At 38.7% G+C, this 23,649-nt stretch overlaps 1 protein-coding gene across 1 annotated transcript in view; it reads left to right on the top strand.

Moving 5' to 3' along the window:
* Nucleotides 1–423: 423 nt before the first annotated feature.
* Nucleotides 424–23,649, top strand: part of LOC140231476 (sodium/calcium exchanger Calx-like) — an 89,947-nt gene continuing 66,721 nt past the window's right edge. Inside the window, exon 1 of the mRNA XM_072311607.1 lies at nt 424–465. The gene's annotated coding sequence lies outside the window, so the exon portion shown is untranslated. The remainder of the gene's footprint in view (nt 466–23,649) is intronic.

Below are 23,649 nucleotides of genomic sequence, written 5' to 3' on the forward strand. Positions count from 1 at the left end.
CGAAAGAAAGTAAAAGTTACTCCTACGTTTCCCTTGCAACTTTTTACTGTATGTACGTGCCCCTGGAGCGGGTCTCAAGTGCCTAGTGGCAGTACGAGTATTCTTTACCGTATCAATGGACTTAGGCGCGTCCATTAAAATACTATGAGGGGTTAGATTTATGACCGCAACCAATTTTTTTGATTTGACACGCGACAGTTTTCGAGATTGTTTCTCATGAGAAAGATTTTATTTATCATTAAGCTTGCATGAAGATGAATTTGTTTCATTTTAGATCATCAGCAGATTCAGATTTCGTCCACAAATTAGTCTTCTTGAAAAAAATAAAAAGAGAGAAGAACCCCTATTTTGAATGGAGTGTCCCTAACTCCTGTGTTTGGGTGCGGTGGCCGTAGGTACTTGTATGGCATCCAATGGTTGCAGATCGTCACTTTCGGGAAATGGACAATCTTCCAGGAAAGTAAGGTAAATTAGCCCTTTCGTGTGATTTTACATTGTTTTCAGAAATGTTTTGATACCATCAGATATTGCAATTGACTTTTTCGACCTAATGTCGTAGCATTGTGTTGTTTATACTCTAGAAAATAGATTTAGACCTAATATTCTACACGATGAATCGTACGTACTGGCATACGTTAACACAGCGAACTAACCACTTGCCCATTCACGTGAAATTATTTTTGAGTGTACGCTGTGTACCAAACCAACCTGCTGATCTTCGTGGATTAGTATGCGGTCGTGTCTAAATCGCCGGTGCGGTTGGTTGCCCGGGATCTCTGGGTGGGGGACAAGGTCAAATCATACTAGAAAACATCCGGCACTTCAGCAGTAAATTCGGTCGGAAATATTCGTTACTCTGTGTAAATGGGCAATGAAATCACATGAATGCATCTTGATCTAGGAATAAACATTACAGTAATTTTTTTTCTTGTAAAAAGATGCTGTCTAAATAGCATGCTAAGTTGATTAAAGTAAGTTTCACCACACTGTTCGAATTTAATTCTGAAATATTTTGTGGGTAAATTACACTGTATTTCCATGCTCCAAACAGTCGCACACATCAACAATCCTGACAATCTCAGTTTGGTCTGCAAGTCTTGTTTAGGATACCTTACATAGCATTTGAAAAAGATAATGCCTCTGCCAAATGGTTCAGTGAAAGTCTTTTGAGTCTCACTGCTGAAATTATCACCGTCAGTCTTATTACTGCTGCATGCTGTGAACTTGTGTGTACATTCTAGGAACTGATACAAGACTCTACATAAGTAGGTCCAATTTCCATGGAACTTTAATGATATGAGTAAAGTCATAGAGATGGAACATGCAACACACTTCATCTTCCCGTTTGGTGAGATTTTTGCAGAGTCAGTTTCATGTAAGTTAAGATGAGAAACAATGCTGCAAACGTCACTAATATTCAAATAACACACTTAGATCAGGGCACTGTGATATGATAAATGGAATGCTGCTTCGAAAACTGATGTTGTGTTGGAAGTTTATGCATGACTTGGCAAATCATGGAAGGAATTTGCAAGGGGTGTAAATCACAAGATACAGTAGGCCTATAGATCGGCCTACAGGCATACTCTTTCAAATCTTTTGTACGGTAATGTCTTGATACATGTAATAGCAAGACTTTATTTAGTTTCGAATTCGTAGCAAGACTTTATTTAGTTTCTTATTCGAATCAAGAGTCAGCCTTCTGCTGATGAAGATACATATTTTTACATATATAATGACTGCCAAGAATTCTGTCACAACACAGATTTTGTACTTAAAAGGAAGAAGTGCACTCATGAACGACATTAAAACAAATGGAAACATCCACACTGGTACCACAGAAAATACCATGCCGGGGGAAAAAAGACAGCAAAATTAATTGTTTGTTGCTGGATTGATTGAATAAACACATCAATCTTGGTGAAAAAAAATCACTAAATGCAGTTTTCTAAAGGCAAACTTGATCAAATGTGTGGCGTACATTAACCCGTTCTATACTAAATCCTGAAATCCCCATCATATACTTCATACACAGGCCACCAGGTTCTCGTATGGAACAGGTTAAAGTAAATCCTAAAAACCTCCAAACTTTTCTTGTAGTGCTACAGCTGTTACCAAATAACGATCCCCCTAGTGAAAGCAAAGAGGGACTTTTCTACAGTACTAATTTGTGTGGTGAGAGCGATGAGCAATTACTTCTCAGCGTTGACTTTAGTGAGAGCAGAGAGAGTGGATTTGACAGATGACAAGCTGGCAGTTGACTAATGCCATCACATTCGACCTTGGTAGAGCAATTAATAGGAAGTCTGATACAACCTGTAGTGCTCTGTATTAGCCTCGGAGGTCACATCAGCTAAATTGTTCTGTTGTTTCGAAGGGAAAAAAAAAGATAATTTGTGTGCAGGAGGATGAGAAATGGCCCAGAGTTAGCTATCATACTGTATATTGTGCATGAATAATCATGAAAGTAAGCCGAACACACAGAAAACAGCATGAAGTCAGAATCCTGTAAAGATCGTCTGTATTTGCCATCATTCATATACCATACATTATGAGTTTTATTCATCAATGGTGTCCTCATAGAGGTCAAGTATCATATACACGTACCTTGTGTGCCTTGTTAGAATGTAAACCTTAGGGAAACAAAGGACAATGCCACACTAATCCACACTGAATGATATCCCTTTGTGAAAAACAAAAACAAAAACAGTGATCCCGTGCTATTTATAATTTGATTCAGGTGAATAAAAAAAAAAAGATAAAAAGTTGCCAAGGAAATCTATGCATATGCAATGCATAAATTGCTGAAGAGAACAAGTCCTTTGTAGGAAGCAGCAGACTTTTGTTAATACTCACTATGTTATCTGACTTTCTCATCTTTTATGCAGCCATTTGACACTAATGACAGAAAACACCTTGACAAAGTACCATCAATTAATGGACTTCCCCGTTATAAATAGATGTGGAATGATTAAATACATTATATCATATGCAGTCAGTGAACTCAGGGACTGTTTGTTGGGTTTTACACAATTGCACTTAGTCATGTGTTTGCACACGTTGACTGTGGATGCAGTAACAAGTGTTCCATATTTGATACTGTATACGCTATAATTTTCGCGTACATAAATTTTCGCGAATTGCCACTGTCACACATTTTCGCGAGTGGTTAAATTCGCGATTGGGGGACCAGAGAAAATATGAAGTGGCAAAGAAAGTAGTTACGTTCAGATGGCAGGCCCTAACCTCGAGGTTAGGAAACCTCGAGGTTTAGCTCATGCTCTCTAACTACGACTTGTGTCCACACGACGAATCTTAACCTCGAGGTTACGAAACCTCGAGGTTAAGCTTCTGCCCCCCGTAACTACGAGTGGGTCCCACGCGATGTTAAACCCACAAAACCGGAAGATTTAGCCCACACTGCTAACAAGTCGTCCATTTCTTCTTTAGTCCAACCCTGTCGGACTCGCTTACCGGTACTCTTTTTCCCACCGGCGGCACCAGCTTCCTCTGTCATGGTATGCAGAGATAGTACTGCACTGATGACTTTATGCTTTATGAAGATATTCGTCAAAAACAATTTTTTAGCGTCGGAGAAGAATATAGAATACAGTAGCAAGTTCGACGTGTTCAGTTTCAGAGATCAAGCGCATGGGAAGAAAAGATGATGTTGTTGTGATGTGCGTCATAAGTTTTTCACCTCGGGCGCACGTGTAGTGTATTTGTGGTGTACGTTTGGGAGGTTGACCCGGAAGCAGAGGGAAATTGTGGGGGCTGGAGTTCACGGCGAGGTCACTCTTAACTTCGAGTTCGTTGTTTTTTGTGTCCACACGGTGCTTAACTACGAGTGGGGACCCCCCGCGGCTCGTGGTTAGAGCGCTAACCATAAGATTTCTCGTGGCTCGAAACATCGAGCAAACCTCGAGGTTTGCTAACTACGAGTGCGTCTTCACGGTCCCTAACTACAAGCTCTAACCTCGAAGTTTCCTAACCTCGAGGTTAAGGGCTCCCATCTGAACGTAACTAGTGTGAATTTTCAACTTACTAGCAAATAAGAATGATACTAGTTATACACTGCATGAAAAAAAAACTTACCAAACTCTCCGAACTAGTAAGTTAGAATTCAACATTTTTGAAGTGGTTAAGTCCATCGCGCTAGATTTGTGATGAGTGGTCCCCTTGCGATAATGGATTGGCTGTCTACAGTATTCGTAAGTAGACGTGGACGTGCTATATGTACGTAAACAAGCTTAGCCAGTATGGTCTGTTCGGAAAGCCGTGACATGGTATACTAGTACTGAAATGTTCGTATCATCAAGGCAAGGGATTCGTTTTGGAAGGTAATATTTTCGCGTGTTGTTAATTTCGCTAACAGCTCCCGACTCGCGAAATTCGCGAAAATAAAACCCCCGAGAAATATATAGCGTATACAGTAGCTCTTTGATTTTCTCTTTCTTTTTGTTTTTGTTTTTGGTCTGCAGCATTGCAGTGTATATCCATAAATTGCCTGCAGTATATCAATAGGCCAGTAAAGGTTGATGTCCTCATTGTAATATCCTGGCAATGAGTTTACTGTTAGAGGGGCTCTGTGATACATTGCTTGTGTGTGATGATGTGAGGGAACTGATAAAAAATGCATCATGAGCCATATCAATTGCGAAATGTCATTAATGGCAAGTTCCATCATTATGTAATACATGTATGGTGTACTCTTTTCACACTTTGCTTTATTGACTGGACACTGATTTCATGCATATGGAAGATGAAAGTAGCGGGCCTCCGTTGGTCAAGATTTTTGACCATGAATAATGGATGCATCATTACGCTCAGCTGGAGCCAGAGATGCTGGGCATCGCCTTTTTGTGGATGCAGAGTCCATATCGTGTGAGACAGCTACGTTGGCCACAAGTGTACATAGTCATTGGTGTGTTGGGAGTTGTTGCACTCCTTTCTGCATGCTGCTTGTCTACTGTAGCATTCTGAAAGTAATCTTTTTAAGCAGAAAAAGGTGTAATTTGTTTCGTTACAATTCCATCCCATCATACTTTACCTAAACCACAGCATGTATTGTGGCAGAACGTCCTTACTCGAATAGATAGTCTCAAAGATTGGCAAAGTAACATTCATGGCTACTGTGGTAATGACTCAATGACATTGCAGTAAATCCCTGATTGAAAAAAAAAAATTAAAATAAATAACCAGGAGTATTTGTGATTAGATTGATGGATTCTTGATTAACAAGTCTTGTGAGAGAAAAAGAGGTTGATAAATGCATTGATGTGAACACCACTGATTTGACTAGAAGTCATCATATGAAGATAGAGAAAAGATCAACTTTAAAAGCTGTGAATTATTGGAAACATAATGTGAACCTTGCATGGTACGATGTCTAGTTGAGAAGACTAGTAATGATGTTCTGCGTGATCTCGCGGATTTTGAGGGAAGGAAATTTGAAAATCCTGATAAATGTCAGTGTCTGGAGGAAAGAGCAAAAGTTGTGGATTTTCGTAGGAGTAAAAAAAGAAAGAAAAGGTCTTGATATTAATGATAAGGTCACACTGCGAGACAGGGACCGTTCAGGAACGAGTGATCCTTTTAAGGATCATGATTAGGTCTGAATCAACCAAATGTGACAGAGCTAGTCAAATCCTTCATCTCTTCAAGAAGTAACCTTCATGGGCTCACAGGGACCACATGCAGTCGACATATGAACAGTGGGAGGAATGAGATCTAGGATGTTAACTGTTTGTGTACTTTGAGTGCCAATTGACTCAGAAAACTCCAAAGCATCATGCACACTGTCCAAAGTCCTTGGCAAAGAGAGGGTTAAGGGGATCCTCCCCCCCCCCCCACCCCTCACCCCTCAGCATCTGGTCACAAGGTGGCTCTTCACAGATGAAACAGTATCATAATCGACAAAAAGAAGATGTGCACACAAAGTCAAGTGCAATCACTTGTTGCAATAGAATATCAGTTGTGAGTATCAAAATGATATTCCACCTTGTATGTGTAGTATCCTGGAACAGAATGACTAAATGGCTCATCAGTTAATAGTTTCTAAAGTAAAAGAAAAAGTTGAACCCCATGTTATGATGATAGCATGCATGCGGTATTAAATATTTATGAAAATAAATGCTAAAGTAGTGGGGCCACATTGAACACACTTGCCAACTACGTATGCGATGTGGTCATCATGAAAGAGATGATTCGACCGTCATTACTTTTAACATTTAAAGGAGATTTTGCTATCAGAGAGCATAAGCTCCACCAACACATGTTTAGTGGTAATAACTGAATTACCCAGCTGAGTTACCCAGGGGAATTAACAGTCGAGATCATGGCTACGATACTGACCTTTCATAGCTTCACAAGTCGGCAGAAATAAGAAAAGGTCATGTTACGGGTATTGAAGTCTGTCAGAATGACAAAAACCCTCTTGAATATCAAGGCTATGACATTGTGTATATTGTACAAGTGTCGCAGGGAGTCTGAAGTGAGTTATCGTTTACTTGTGCATGCTCCCCCACAGATAATGCAGCTGTTTTCCTCTCAAGCCGATCCCGCGCGACTTCAGACCTTTTCATTAATGTTTTACGTGATGAGAAGCGTTTGGGTGCTGTAGAATTGCTCCCCATCACGATCCTGGCATTTAAAGATCCCTCTGCTTCGCCTCTGTGGGATTTCTTGCGGCCAAAAATATTCTTTGTGGAGATAAACAGCGCCCCGCTCCACTTCAGAAATAAATTTGTGCAGTCTGGGTGTGTGTGTGTGTGTGTGTGTGTGTGTGTATGTGTGTTTTGTGTTTGTGTGTCACAGAAGGAGGGGAAAATTCTGCAGGAGAAGTCTCAAAATTCCAAAGAAAGCAGTAGATTGAACAAAAGGCATCGTTCACATAACCTATTATCTGATATTTGAATCGCAGAGGATAGGAAAAATCTACCCTTACATTGCAATTTCTTCCACTCACATCACAATGAAAGACTTAAAAATTAATTTTGTGTCTTCAGGTCGAAATGTGAGAGCACATTTGAGTTTGTTTGTGTTTTTTTGTTAACATTTGCTCTGTCATGCTCTTTTATTATTCTGACAGTAATGCCCTTTATATTTTTGCATGTCACGTTTACCGCTTACCATTGTTGTGCCCCCCCCCATGGCCGAGGGTGTCCTTGACTCATTCAGGGGTTTCATACTACAGGTACTACCAGCAAATATTTTGGAGCAACTTCACACTGGCTCTACACTGTTCAGATGCAACGTTTATCAATGTTTCCTTTTGATTCAGTGAAACTGTGCTAAATACCAAAAAAAAAAATATTTTCTGCATTCTAATTACAAAAAACATCCTCATGTTGTTGTGGCATTAGCATGCTATATCTCATGGTAACAAAGGGGTTGAAGTCAGTGTATTTCTTTTTTCATGCAGAAAATATTTAATGCGTAAAACAGACAAACTAAATAATTCACAAAACTTACAAAATTTCAGATCTATGCATGTGTTTTTGAAAGTAGTAATGATTTATCATTTTTTTAAATCTTTGGCTGAAAGTGGTGGCTCATGCATTGCAAACTGTCACATGTTGTTGCATAGATATCAGATTGATTATATCCTTTTCTATTGCTAACAACACTCGTGACATTATCATTTTGCCATACATTACAGAATTCTATGTTTCTTTTTAAGTACGTTATAAAAAGTGTTGATATGCTCAGTTTTTGGTAGAGGTCGAACTGTAGTATTTGCCTGGTGCAAAGTACGAATGTAGCCTCCAGCTGCGTTGTAATTTTCTACTTCCTGATATATTTCCCCTTGTGGATACCAAAAAAAGAAAAGAAACTTGAAAAACATAAATAATGTGATACTAAATTGGATTTGCAAGTTCCACGCTCCTTCTAATTGCTTTGATTGAGCGGCAGGGCTTAAGGGAGGAAGTCCTGGCACACTTTGGGTGCAGTATTTTTAGCCGCAACCGTCGCTGTTTATTGGAAACTTCCACGTTAGTTTGCGGTCTTGGCAGAAGTGTGTTGTCATCACGACGTCACATGAAAGGGGGTACGAGCGGAAGCACGTTTTTGACGTAATCTTTGCCTCGGCAGCAGTGGGCGGAAGCGACTTTGACGTCATCTGGGGAGGTCAGGGGAGGCGGATTAAGGCAGGTGATATCCTGGGCCGCAGAAAAGACGGATCGGCCTCGTGCAGTCACATTAGCGTTGGCCCTAGCAGCGCAAACTAAGTTTGGGTCGGATGATTGTTGCTTTGGCAACAGTGTGAATAGGTTGTCAAGGCTTGGGCTTGTACCAGACTTCACACCTCTTCTTTTTTTTTCTTCTTTTCCTTTTTCAGATGTAGGGAGATTATATTCCAATTATCTATTTTTGACTCTGTCTAGCTCATTAAACCGTGACATGTGTTTGATGCTGAAAGTGTTTACAATGTAAATTACAAAGTTGCTGGCAGAAGTGTGGCAGATCAAAAATGTTTGTAGGTATTAAACTTTAGTTCTTTCATGTTGGGTTGTATGGTGGTATTGATTTTGTGCCTGAAAAGTTCTTTGCCAAGTTAGATTTTAGGAGCATTAACTACCGTAATAATGGTGGATTACTCAAGGAGGCCTACTCAAGCATGCACAGAGAAAACTTGCAATTCAATGCATTTCCCTCTTTATGTGCCATTCTTGGTCAGGTTAGCTATCTGATAATTGTCATTGTCTATAACAATTATTTCAGTACTGTTGTAGAAGCTGTCATATGAAAATTGACAAAACTTTCCTCAAACAAAGAAAAAGTCAAATTGTACCATGTGACAATCTGACTTCATTTTTGGTGATTGGCCTTTTGTCATTTTTTTGAATTGACTCTTTTGGCTGTGTGATCATCACGTCGCTTTGCAATGCAGATAAATTGTTTTTCATACAAATAGACCAAAAAGTTTTCTCCCCTAAATCTTTGAAACAAACAGGGAATTGCCCTCCAGAATATTGGAGTGTTATTATGTGTGTATCGTAATACATTGTATATAACACAGGGGCGGATCCAGGAATTCCGTAAAGGGGGGGGGGGGGGGGGGCGGAAACATTTCTGGTGCTACTTCGGGTTTCATCTCATTTTTTTTCTTTTCATTTCTTTTGTTTTAACAACAAATGAAGAGGGGGCACACGCCCGATGCGCCCCCCTCTGGATCCGGAACTGTGACACATTCATTTGTCAGGAGAGGATGTTTCATGGGAAATTATAAAAGGAGTGATATTCTGCATTTTATCCCACAGTACTAAAGGGGAAGCTGTATCATACTACACAGTCACATGAAGTAGATTGCTAATTTGAGGTGCTGATTTTGGCATCAGTACCTTTCAATGCTCTTTGACTTTCAGTATAATAGTTTTGCTGATGTTTCAGCATTTTTTGGGAGCTCTTTAAATTTTAATTATTTTTGTTTCATCATGTAGACTTGTTCCACGTTGGATTGTATTGCTGACTTTTAACATTAAAAAAAAAAAGATATTAAAAATTACCTATTTTGCCTATCTTTGATGCATAAATGCTTAAAGGTCCTGTTAACCTTTGGGAGCAGTGATTTCCAAAGTTTTCAAGATATCACATTTGATGCATATGTGTAGGTCTGTTGTATCACAAAACATCCTACCATATAAAATTTTTGCAATAAAGCCTAAAATATATGGAGATATGTAGTATTTTTCTCAATAAACCATAACTGTAGATGTTTTAATCAGGAAACATTTTTATTATAACTATTGTTCACATTTTGTATATTTAACAATACTTAACATTGAATATACAGATTCAAATTTTTACAGTGGTTGTTTCTATTCCCAACTCACATTTAAGAACTATTTTAAAGCACTAATGCAGGGTTTTTGTTTCATCTGCATATGGTAAATTATGCTTTTAAGTCTGATATGAGTGTATTGGAATTGATGATTATGTTGGTTCGGTTATTCCCTATATCTATGACTTAGAAATATTCATATCAATTTACGCTTGGTCTTCAAACCTGGTTTCTTGTTTAGCACGAACGTCATATTAAACTTTGTTCCTATGAATATGAAATTGATCTTAATGATTGCATGATTTTTAATACAGTATGCTCTGTATCTCTTCTCAAGTACCAGAATTTTCTCTCATACAATGTAACTCCACTTGGGCTGAAAAGGTCATTCACTCAAAGGCACTTTGATGAATACCCTGCAGGCCATAGACAATCAGCGTCAAGAGGTTTGCAAAGTATTTTTAACCACCAAACAATCTCTCTTGACATTCTGCAATTATGGCATCGTGCTCATGTGTAAAAACTGCTAACTGCGGAATGGGGATGATTAATGTTTTTAAAGTAGTGTAGGTTCCAGACCCTCCTCTTTGCTTTTTTTATTTCTATCATAAATAGTTTGTAGACCTACGTGTACAGCTACTGTATGCTGGATTGGAAGTGATGCACTCTCAGAAAGCCTAAAGCTGTCTCACATTGTAATGTACTTGATGACTATCGAATGGTTGTGAGGTGCAATCTTGCTTTGAATATGATCCATTGTGATATTAACAGAATAATTTGAAATAAAATGTAGAAAACACTTGTATGGAAGTCAAACTATCATTTGGCAGGTGATATGAGCCATGACTGTTGTGGTGCTAATGGCCATATGGGCTGCTATAGTATGACTTTTAGTATCAAATACTGTTTACTCTAGTAGCCTCAAAATACATATGTGCGCCTAAGTTTATCACAAAGTGCCTTTTGGACGAACAAAGAATGACAGACACAGTGCAAAGGTCTCCTAGAAAAAGTGAAATACTGTATCCAGGGAATATCATCAACATAAAAAAAAAATAAAATAAATAAAAGCCAAGTAGCAGAGATACAAATGCAACAAGTACCAAAAGTGCAAGCAGTACCACAATATCAACATTTACTGCAGGGGCAACTTTTACCCGTTGAGGACGGGCTGATTTTGGTACAAAATGCATTTCCCATAGACTCTTGCCTGAGTATACCTGAGACTTGTCCTCAACGGGTTAATATAATGTTCCTGCTGCTCATCAGGTCAGATAGACTTCTGCACCTTTCAAATCTTACTGAGCACTATCATGTAACCCATTGAGGATGGGCTGATTTAACTTGCATTTCCCATAGACACCTGCCTGAGTACACTTGTAATTAGTCTTTGACGGGTTTGCTAAGCATTAAAAAAAAAATCCTGACAAACAAAAGATTTCCTTGTATGTGGAAATTTCCTTTGATTCTTGCCACAAGCTGAACGTGAATGTCTGCATTTAACTTGTATCTCTAGATATTATTATTATTATTAGGCCAAGTAAAAAAAGAAACCAGTTTCTCGTCCTCGCGCGCATCGATTTTGGCCGCCGCATCGATTTTGTTTACTATTTACTATTTTCAAAATGGCGCTGAAAATACCAAGAAATTCATAATTCTCGTCCCAGCCCGCTCCCCGCCCGCATCGATTTTCAGTTGCCGAATCAACTTTTTTGATATTTATTATTTTTTCGGCTGCCGAAAAAAGAAATTGACAATAATATTCACCTACCAATGGTGATGTCTCATTTCTAATTACGCCTTGCATCCTCTACTTAGCTGTAGTACAGCTGTAGCTTCTGTAGTGCGTATGTGATAACGCATGCATTTCACACTGCTCCACAAAACAGTCGAACTGTAGTTGGATGGGCGGGCCGCGGGCGGGCCTGGGCTGTGATGTACAGCGCACTCGGTACGTCATGAACGCGATAGCAGCAACATTTTTGCGAACAATCGCTGATATTCCATGCGTATTTCGCGCATTGTTCGTATTTTTCCCCGTTTCTCATATTTTAAGCGGATGAATAACAACTGTACAAATGCTTGTGAGGATTGTATGGAGTTTGTATACATTTTCCTGTCATTGTGACTATGTGCATGTGCGTGCAGTGTCGGAAGGTACGGTAATGCAGTGGCCGTGCCGCACCGTCTATTGGCAAAGTGTGCGTGTCTGTAGCTGTGTAGAGGCCCGTACACTCTGCTCTGTAACGTTGCATCTGACGGCGATGTATTGTTATATTTTGAAGATAAAATGAATGCGCTTTTCCAGCAAATGTAGAATTATTAAATGGGTGTATCTACAAAATAAATAACTTTTCCACGGATTCTGGTTTGTCTCGTATTTCTGCGGGATACTTTTCATTACAATGTAAATTCACGGACACGGCCGTGAGTCGTATCATCTGTAGTGTGGTATACAATCATTCATCATCCAAATGATGAGTGATTATCAAATGTCTTTTTAGAACATGAAGAAACATCTTTAAATGTTTAATGCTATAATGCCATATCAGTATCATTTTGACATCCATCTGCAATTGTACAAGCCAGTTTCCAGTTGAATGTGCTACAATTGTACTGTGAAGAAATGCAGATACATACCAGCTGTGTGGACACAAAAAGTCACAAACACCAATGATAATAAAGCAGTGTTTTGAATATCATGGAATTTATTTCAGTCGTACATTGTTTGTTGAAAGACATGTTTTATACCTGTTTCAATTAATAGCACAATACATCAGAATTGCAAGTACACTGGTATCAGAAATGCCATTACAACACTAAACACCAGTTTTAAGATGGTTATTTTCCCTTGACATCTGTAGTGGAAAGAAAAAGCAAATGTATTTTTGCATGCATGAAGTTTCATTTCAAGTATGGTACATATATATATATTTGTTTGAAAATGCACAGAGTGCAGGCAAGACATACACTTGGGACCTGGTCTCTCATAACATAGCTACCAGAGTGATATTTCATTTCATAAATTGGATATAGAAAATAGTAAAGCCCTCTCGTTACCTTTCTCAGAATTACCGGACGAGAAACACATATTACTTTCATTTTGACAATCCTCGAAAAAATAGTAAGATATCAAATAGTAAGGACCTCCCTCATCGCCTTGCTCAAAAAACCCGGACGAGAAACTACTTTCTTTTTTTACTTGGCCTTATGTTAATTAGTATAATTCTGTGTTTACTTATTTGTATTTGTATTTATTTTTTTTATTATTATCTTTTCTTTTCTTTTTGAGGATCATGAGAAATAGAGCATGTGGTGTCGGTTTCACCCAGAGTTGTCTGGGGTGCCAGTCACATGATCACATGCGACAATCCGCCCAGTGGTGGCGCCTCCTGGGTGCCAGATCTCATGGGGCTGAGCCTGGGGAGTGTGAATTCAGACATGCTGTGTGCATCCTCCCACAGTGACTCTGATGACATCGTCCCTCATGGCAGAGCATTAAAGGCAGCAGTCCTCGTTTGCAAAGCATCTTGGGAACTCTAGAATATCAGCTCGCTTCATCAAAGTATTTTGAAATTGCCGAGATATCAAAAGAAAAAAAAAACAAACAACAACAACAACCAAATTGAGCCTAATAAAAGTTGGGTCCCAACTTTAATTAGGTTTTGAGATATCTCAGTCTTTTTAAAACATCACATACAGTCAAACTCGGATACCTCGAATTCGTCGGGACTGAAGAAAATGGTTCGACGTACGCGAATTTCGAGGTACGCGTACGTCGAATTTTCTTCGACTTATCCGATGTTTATCGATGTTCAACGTTTATCGATGTTCAACATGGTGTCTGTTATAGTGCCTACTGATTGTTTGCATGCTTGTCAATTTGAATTGAATCAACTTTTATATGAATGAATTGAGTGAAAATCGGAAATGAAATCAAAATTTCAGAAATAAAGATTTTGGTGGCCCGATCGCGCCATCAAAAAAAAAAAAGTCGGATGTTTGCCTTTACTTTTCAAAATGAACAGCGGTAACAATCGGCTACGTAAGATGCTAAAATAAATGTCAGAGTTTTGCGTTTAATTGTGGAAATGAATGACGGAAATATTCGTCTCGGTATGATACTAAAATAAATGTCGGATGTTTGCTCATACTTTTGGAAATGAATAACGATAAGACTCAGCTCCGTATGGTGCTAAAACTAATGTTAGATATTTGATTTTGCGTTCGGAAATGAATAAGGATAACATTCGGCTCCGGAAGACGCTGAAATAAATGTCGAATTTTTGCTATGACGTTCGGAAATGAAAAAAATAACATTCAACTCCGTACAATGGTTAAATAAATGTCGGATGTTTCCTTGTACTTTTGAAAGTAAATAGCAATAGCATTCGGCTCCGGAAGATGCTAAAATAGATGTCAGATGATCGTTTTTATGTTCGGAAGAAAATAGCAGTAATATTCTGCTCCATCATGTCTATATGATGCTAAAATAACTGTCTGATGTTTGCTTTTAAATTTCGAAATGAATAACAGTAACATTCAGCTGCGTTTAATGGTAAAATCAATGTTTGATGTTTGCTTTGACGTTCGGAAAAGAGTAACAATAATATTCAACTCCTGAAAATGATGAAATAAATGCTGGATGTTTGCTTTTTATGTTCGAAAGTAAATTGCAATAACATTTAGCTCCGGAAGATGCTAAAATAAATGTCGAATGTTTGCTTTGATGTTCTGAAGTGAATAACAATAATATTCAACTTCGTACGCTGATAAAATAAATGCCGGATGTGTGCTTTTACGTTCGAAAGTAAATGTCAATAGCATTCAGCTCCAGAAGATGCTAAAATACATATCGAATGATTGCTTTTATGTTTGGCATGTTTGGAAGTGAACAGCAGTAACATTCTGCCCCATACGATGATAAAAAAAAAAAATATTGGATATTTGCTACGGTACATTTCAAAATAAATATCAGTAACATTCAGCTATACGTTTCATAGTCCAAAATGTCTGATGTCTGTCTTGACGTTCAAAAATGAAAAACAGTAACATTCGCCTCCGTGCGATGATAGAATAATTGTCAGATGATTCATTTCACTTTCGGAAGTGGACAGCAATAACATTCGGCTCCGTTCGATAATGAAATAAATGTCGGATGTTTGAAATGAATAACGGTAATATTCTGCTCCGTACGATGCAAAAATGAATAACAGATTGTTGCTTTAACATTTGGAAATGATTAATGGTATTAATCCGCTCAGTTAGATGCTAAAACAAATAGCGGATGTTTGCTTTCACGTTTGGAAATGGATTAGGATAGTATTCAGCTCCGTAAGATTCTAAAATGAATGTCGGTTGTTTGCTTTTACATTCAAAAATGAATAACGGTAACTTTCGGCTTTTTACAATGCTAAAACAAATGTCGGATGCTAACAAATGTCAGCAAATGCTCCCATTTTCTCATTCCAAACGTAAGTTTTGACCTCCTCAATATATGGGCATCAACTTTTATTATAATATCTACGCCTATTGTCAAATCTTTAAACACAGAGTAAGATGATTGAATTTTCTATTCATTTGTTTTAGACATGGACATCTGTATCACTTCAATAATGCTTAATATTAATTTGTCTATGTTTAGTAGGACCGATTTAGTTTTTCTAATGTTTTTCCTGATTTTTTTTTTTGTCACCAGAAAATAAAAATCAATGATATTGGTGGCCCGATAAAACTTAGTGCGGAGCCCTGTGTATTCTATTCTTCATTGTGATCGGCCTATACTTCCAGATTTTCATAATCGCATTGCTGGAAAAAAAAAAAGTTTCAGTGCTTGCGTTCTCGGGGAAGTAAACTTTGTGAAAGGCAAAAAAAAAAAAATAGTTAAAAAAAGGCACTACGAGGTAGATTGATGTTTTGACAGTGGAGCGTGATTAATGGCACAGATATAACTGTAAACGTAAGCAGGTGCGCCCCGACGGTTGAGAAATCTACGCGCACGGTATGACTGTCTCGATCAAAAATCAAAACACAGTGGTTAAAGAAAAGCAAATGATGGGGCAGCGTGTAGTGCTATATCGTAAAGCACTCCATTGGCACGGGTGCTATGTGCATACCATGTACGTGTGTTGGTAGGTGTTGTGGATTTTCCTTGTCAGCTGTGTATCGGGTATTTCTTCTTGGGCGCGCGATTGTTCTGGTCTCAGAATATTTACAATCGAGTGTGAAAACATGTGACATGTCTTCGCTGTCCACGCGCACTTAATCGGAGATACTGAGTGATGTTTACAATTTCGATTCGAGCAACATGCTGGGAAAAACAATAAGTTAATTAAGATCGGGACATTAGATTTCCCTTCGAGGTAACCGAACTTCGAGTTATCTTTTTCGAGCTACGCGAATTTTAATACACGGAAACTCCATAGGAACAATCGGGACTTTCATTTTGCCCCCGAGGTAAGTGATATTCGGCTTATCCGACGTCGAGGTATCCGAGTTTGACTGTAAATGGTGTCCCCAATTTCTGGATACGCTGAGTTGCATCAGACTCACTCTTTTCTTGTTCCTTGTTCAGCAATGATGTTACATGCAGGGGCAAGTTTTACAACTGAAACAACTACTTCAAATTATATGGAAAAATTTTGTCCTGTTCTCACCCTGTATTCAATATAGACTTGCACACACATACACAAATGTGATTCCCAAACCCAGCACTCTACAGGTGCTGTACTATTAAGTAGGGCTTGTAACCACACCACTATGTATCACTATGCTACAGGCCTCATACAGAGATCCAATCTGTCTGTCCGTCAATCTTGAGAAGTAACAAGTCGGTGATAGTCGCTGCAGTCCAGACCAGAGCAGATGCATTAAAAGTGTCTGTCAGACGAGATGCTCTCATGCTGACGATAGATGGATGTGGTGGTTGTGCGCGTCACGACTCCTGCATGTTGCGAGGGATAACCCCGCCAGCACTCAGTATCGTGATTAAGGCCACGCTTGACCATCAATGATGGATGTCTTGGTGTGTGCTTATCCAGCTGTGTCCTGTTCCTCCATGGAGGCAGTCAAAGTTTGACAATCTCATAATTGCCTCCTGGGAATTTACTATTTGATGTGTTTCCTTTTCCCCTGTCATGCAATAAAAAAGGACAATTATAGCTCTAGCAGTGGATGTGGTCATGTCACCTTGTGATGGCATCTAATGGCAAATCACCTGAATGTGTGATTATCATCGTTTTGTAAAGTACCAATTTTGAAATTTCATATTTTTTGTCTTTATGATACTGTCTTTGATTCTACCAATCTTGTTGTCTTTTCTCAATTTGAGTTTCCCCGCGCCCTGTTGCATAAAAATTTATATCAAACGTTAGGCAAGTGGGTTTTATCAACCAATCAGAATTCAGTATTCGGAGACTTTATATGCAAGGCTGCATATACATGTATGTTTGATACATGTGACTTGTGTTTGATTGCAATTTTGTGCCACAAGGCCCTGGTCTTCTAGCTACCAATTTGAGTGTGTGGATCTATTTGCACCATTTGGTTTCGCTGTCCTTTTTCCAATGCTGATTAGATTCTGACCTTCTCCCGTTTCAAGTTCACCTTAATAACTCATTAGTAACTGAACCGCCCGAGACCGCCCATCTAATTACTCCCTAAAACACCCAAAACCACCCGTCTGTTTTTTTGAATAGTTTTATGTTTTGCCATTTTTATTGTTTTCATATAGAATATATAATTACATAGTTTGAAAGAGGTGAAAGGTCAACAAAGGTAGGTCAAAATTACTTCTGTAACCCATAATTCTCTTGGTAAATTCTGAATAGGCTTTCAAATAAACATGATTTACAAAAATAGAAATGCAATGAGCTATTTCACATATATAAAAATTTAGAAATTTGTCGAAATGAGAGTAATATTGCTGTACATTTGTATCTTCCAGGGAACCGTAGGCCATTATGTATTTAATCTTCAGTTGCTAAAGGGTTAAATTTCAGAGTATGAAGTAGGACTGTGGTGGAAGTCCTTATAGGAAATGCTTGCACCTGTATACTGTACTTTACAGGGTTGGAATTTAAGCTGCATAAAGGCTTTGTTGCATAACACTTTGAAATAGAAGCTTCCTATTAAAAGTGACCACCATTATATAGCTCTCGGCTTTTAAGATTTGCTTTTGTTACCTGTTGCATGTCACGGTAACTAGTTTTTGTTTTGGGGTGGGGAGGGGTCCTAATGGGGCCTAAATTGTACATTTTCATCTTCTTCTTGAGAACCCCTTGACCCATTTTCACCAAACTTGGCAGGTAGCATCCCTAGGGGGTTAGGATCTCAATTTTTAAAATGGGCACCATGCCCCACCCAGGGGGCCCTCAGGGGCCCCAAACCCCCCCCCCCCCCCAAAATGAAGGAATCTTTAAAAATCTTCTCTAGAATCAGAAGTTATAGAGCTAAGATAATACTATGAGTGAGTACATTCATGACTGTAGTTTCAAGTTTGTTCATAGCAGATCCAGGGGTGCCTCTCTTGGGGGCGGGGGGGGGGGGGGGAGGTCCAAATGGGGGCCTGAATTGTACATTTTCATCTTCTTCCTGAAAACCTCATGATGGATTTTCGTCAAACTTGGCAGGTAGCATCCCTAGGGGGTCAGGATCTCAATTTATCAAAATGGGCACCATGCCACACCCAGAGGGCCCCAGGGGGCCCCAATCCCCCCAAATTAAGGAATCTTAAAAAATTTGGGCCCTTATTGTACATTTTCATCTTCTACTTGAGAATGCCTGGTCAAATTTTAGTAGAGCTGTGAATAATTTAGATTAGTGACTGCGTGAAGGGTGAACTTGGGATACTAGGTGAGCGCTAGACCCGCGGGTCTCTTGTATGTTTTAGTCCTGCTCCACTGAAACCTGATCAAGCATTGAGTAAGTCTACCAAGGTACTTCTATGCCAGCATAGCCTGCATATATGAATATCACAGGATAAGTTGTTCTTGTATCCCCTACTACTATCCATAGTCAATATGGAAAGGTATATTAGATTCAGTGGTAGATTGATTGACATGATGCATGTCCAATGTGTAATATACAGTGTGTTAGTGATATGTGAACATCTCAAGTACACACACACACACACACACACACACACACACACATGCATACATACTGTATACGCTGTTATTTTCGCGAATAGCGAGGTCATAGACATTTTCGCGCAATGTTGTTTTCACAAATCGACGCAGACGCTTACACTGAACGTTAACGCTCTATACACAGTGCATGGAGACATTTTTGTGCGTTGTTAAATTGTCGATCCAACTGTGATTCGCGAAATTCGCAAAAATTAAACCCTCGCGAAAATAATAGCTTATACAGTATACAGTGTACGTACAATTTTTTTTTTTGACAATGTGTATAAAGGCAATATGAATGTCAACACTTTTGTGGCTGTATGTCAGAACAATGTAAACAATGGACGTTTGGATCTATTGTTTGTAACTGACTTTGATACCACTGAGTGGCTGCCATATGTTTTACCAGATGTGTAGTTCTAATTTCTATGGCTTCTGCTTTATGAATATAATATTCATGTTGTCTTTGCAGTCAGTGCTGTATAAACAGTGGCGTATCTAGGGAAAACGGTGCCCGGGGCAAGCACGAAAATTGCGCCCCTAATTTCTGAAAAAGTGTTCAACCCCAACCCCATCCCGGTAGGGACTTCAAAGAAGGTCCACATGATGCTTTTTCAAGCACTTAAAAGGGATCTTTTGAGGGTGATTTAAATGTACTGAATGTTGACAGATTTTGGCGAGCGAGCGCAGCAAGCGAGCCGAAAATTTTTGTATTTCAGCTTACAAAACATGGAATTCTTGTCATTTTTTGCTTACCAAATCTTACAATTCTAAACAAGATATATAGTGACGGCCTTATAGATAACGATTCATACCAAAAAAACTGAGGACTTTAAAAAATACTCTACATTAGTACGCGCGAGTGAGCTGAAATTTGTATAATATGTCCTCGTCATCATCACGTATTGTTCTTATCTTTTTTAATATAAATTTTGGCGAGCGAGCGCAGCGAGCGAGCCGAAAATTTTTGTATTTCAGCTTACAAAACATGGAATTCTTGTCATTTTTTGCTTATTAAATCTCACAATTATAGTGACGACCTTATAGATAACGATTTATACCAACAAAGTGAGGACTTGAAAAAATACTCTAAATTCGTACGAGCGAGTGAGCCGAAATTTGTATATTTCCGCGTCATCATTACGTTTTGTTATTATCTTATTTGATTCGGGGTTTTTTGCGCCCCCTCCCCCTTTATGTTCGAACCGTTGGCGTTCTCTTTTGATAAAATCGGCGATCGCTTCAGAACGAATGAAATTGCAGACGCTGCTCCGTGTAACATTTTTCCTGCTAAATATAAAATGACATGAGTGAACACAATAGACATTGTCATTTTGTCCGCGTCATCGTCACGTTTTGTTATCTTCTTCTCTTTTTTATACAAATTTTGGCGAGCGAGCGCAGCGAGCGAGCCGAAAATTTTTGTATTTCAGCTTACAAATCATGAAACTCTTGTCATTACCTTGCTTATTAAATCTTACAAATTCTAATCAAGATAATATTTAGTGACGGCCTTATAGATAACGATTTATTCCAACAAACCGAGGACTTGAAAAAATAATCTAAATTAGTACGAGCGAGTGAGCCGAAATTTGTATATTTCCGCGTCATCATTACATTTTGTTATTATCTTGTTTGATTCGGGGTTTTTTGCGCCCCCCCCCCCCCCGTATGTTCGAAACCGTTGGCGCCTTCTTTTGATCCAATTGGCGATCGCTTCAGAAGGAAGGAAATTGCAGCCGCTGCTCCGTGAAACATTTTGCCTGCTAAATATAAAATTACATGTGTGAACACAATAGACACTGTCATTTTGTCATCATCACGTTTTGTTCTTACCTTCTTTTTTTATATAAATTTTGGCGAGCGAGTGTAGCGAGCGAGCCGAAAATTTTTGTATTTCAGCTCACAGAACACGGAATTTTTGTGTGAACACAATAAACATTGTGATTTTGTCCGCGTCATCATCATGTTTAGTTTTTTTTCTTGTTTGATTTGGTTTTCTGCCCCCCCCCCCCCCCCCCCCCACCATTCTCCCTCCCCCTTCCGGGAGATTTTTTTTCCCTTCTTCTTCTTCTTTTTTTTTTTTTCTTCTTCTTCCTTTTTTTTTTCTTCTTCTTCTTCGTTTTTTTTTTTTTCCGTTTTTTTTGCGCCCCCAAGGAGTGGCGCCCGGGGCACGTTCCCCCCTTGCCCCCCCCTAGATATGCCACTGTGTATAAATGACATTGATATTTTATTCAAATTCTCATTGCTGCTACTAAATTGGCAGATAGTTTTAAAGCTGAGTACAGTTGAGTTTCATTATCTACTGGATAAAAAAAAAAGCCCAATACCTGCATCATAATTATACCAATACCGTTTGCAGAATATACAGCAGAGTTCGATATTGCTGTCCTCAAAACACTTAACAATAGTGTTATACATGGCAACAATTTTGATTTTAAAAGAAATCATACTGAGGGGGAGGATAGATTTAATAGCAAAATTTTCTTCAGTGCCTATATAATTTGGGTTGTTTTCACCATGTATGGGGCGAGTAGACAGGAGGTATTTATTATCGGTCAGATAAAAGTTTTGTGTAGGAAGTGTGGATCTGTGGCTGTGCATGCTAGCATGTCCACCTACAGTTCTTTGTAAACCCTGGTAAGCAGGCAGGCGTTCAGCTGGGATATGATAAGGATCTCTTTCAACAAAAGCCCATTTATGCTGGTGAAAATGCCAACTCTTGAAAGTCTGTAAAACTGACTTTTAGATCCAATGTTTGTTCACCCATGGTAGAAAAAAACCCCTGTTAAAAAAGCACTCACCACAAAACAGACAGATCTACAATGTACATGCTCTTGGGTTTGATTGAAAGATTTGAAAGTAATGTGCAGTAATACATATATTATATATGCCTTATGCCATGTATACATATGTTGCTGCTTTGTGGTACAGTGTTGAAAGTAATGTGCAGTAATACATTATATGCCTTATGCCATGTATACATATGTTGCTGCTTTGTGGTACAGTGTTGAAAGTCTTCAACAATAACCAAAAAATAATTTTCATATGTGAATGTTCATATAAGGAAATGGCAGAAGATAGTAGTAGTTAGAAAAAAAAATAAGGCTCACTTAGATACAAAACATATCTGTTTGTTAAAAATATCTGTAAGTGAAAATTTATAAGAGATCACATTTCTGGTCAGTTTCCTTTTGTTTACATTTAGTAAAAATGTTTAACACATTCATGATAGACTCGCTCATCGTTCAACCAACTAGACCTTCTTGGACAGTGTGTTTGGTATGTAAAATGCCAAGATCAAATTAGTTTCAAGATTGTAGACAAATTTAGCATCACACTTTTTCAATAGGGTGATGGGGGACCAAACATTTCAGCCATTATATCATTTGACAACTGAACAATATTGCCTCAAGTCTGTTGCATGCATGGCGGCATATTTCTACAGGTATTTTTCATGAGGATGAATTCAGATCAGACTTGAATGAATTGGCAAGGTAACTTGTAGGCCTATCTTGCAGCCCAATATGCTTCCATGCTCTATGCACCTGTCATAATACATGATGATTAGGCCTACTACAGCTGTAGTACATGTATGACTGTTGCACGTATCTGAACATCAGCAGCATGGGGCATGATATCACTTTGAATTATCATTCACAACACATCTGTATAATCACTTCATACTATCCTCAGTACACGTCATGCAATGTACAACATACTGTACATGCTTGTAAATACCCATTTACATTCAAATTACATGATATTATGATTCCCCATGGATGCAATTAATTACACACTGCCCCTCCACACTACAATATCCATTATGTTGTTTGGCTGGAAAGTGATGCCAAGGAGGTATTATACAGGTTCCGCACTATACATGTAAATTGAATCAGGCTTTTTCATAAGGATATATCCTGAAGGACCGGACTGGCTTTCTTCCTACTTTTCCTGTGGTAATCTAATCAACTCGTCAATCTTCCACTTCCAATGGCATTGGCCCCTACATTGGTACCAAGATGTTCAGATACTGAACACGCCTCTCAACTGCCGTACCTTCTTGTGCAGACTAATTACATGTAGGTTGATATGCAGCTGACTGCATGGACCCCATTGAGTCCTTCCTGCCAAGAGATCTCCAAAAAGCTATCAGCGACAGCAAATTGGTTAAAGGGGAGCCCCTCTCCAGAATATTGTTGCGTTCAGTGAATGCAGAAATATTTAGTAGTTACACAATTATCAGTGAAGTTATGGGGAAATTTGACAGTCCACTCAAAAGTTATGAAATGAAGTACCATATGTCCCCCCAAAAAATGACAACGGGACCCTCCGCAATCTTTCAAAATAGTGAATCAGTCTAAATACAAATTCAGGGTATGAATCTATAACTCATTGCCCACATCTTACAGAAAACCCCATTCGATTTGCTTCAGTGGTCAAAGAGAAATGAGGAATTTTGCAGAGGATGTCAGGAATCTCTTCCCCCCCCCCCCCCCAAGTTCTGTCTATTGTATTTACACACAGGAGCATCGAAGTGCTAAAATTGGAAGAATCAGACTCGTGACATGCTTTACAACAATCTACATTTCTCTGTGACCGCTTAACCAAATTGAATGGGGTTTTCTGCAAAATAGAGCTAAGATGTTATATTTTAAGACCCTGAAATAGCATTTAGACAGGTCAATCATATTGGGTGTTATCAATTCGAAAATCTGATTGTAATTTTTTTTTGAC

This window comes from Diadema setosum, chromosome 8 (assembly GCF_964275005.1).
Source record: "Diadema setosum chromosome 8, eeDiaSeto1, whole genome shotgun sequence".
In the NCBI taxonomy this organism is placed as follows: Eukaryota; Metazoa; Echinodermata; class Echinoidea; order Diadematoida; family Diadematidae; genus Diadema; species Diadema setosum.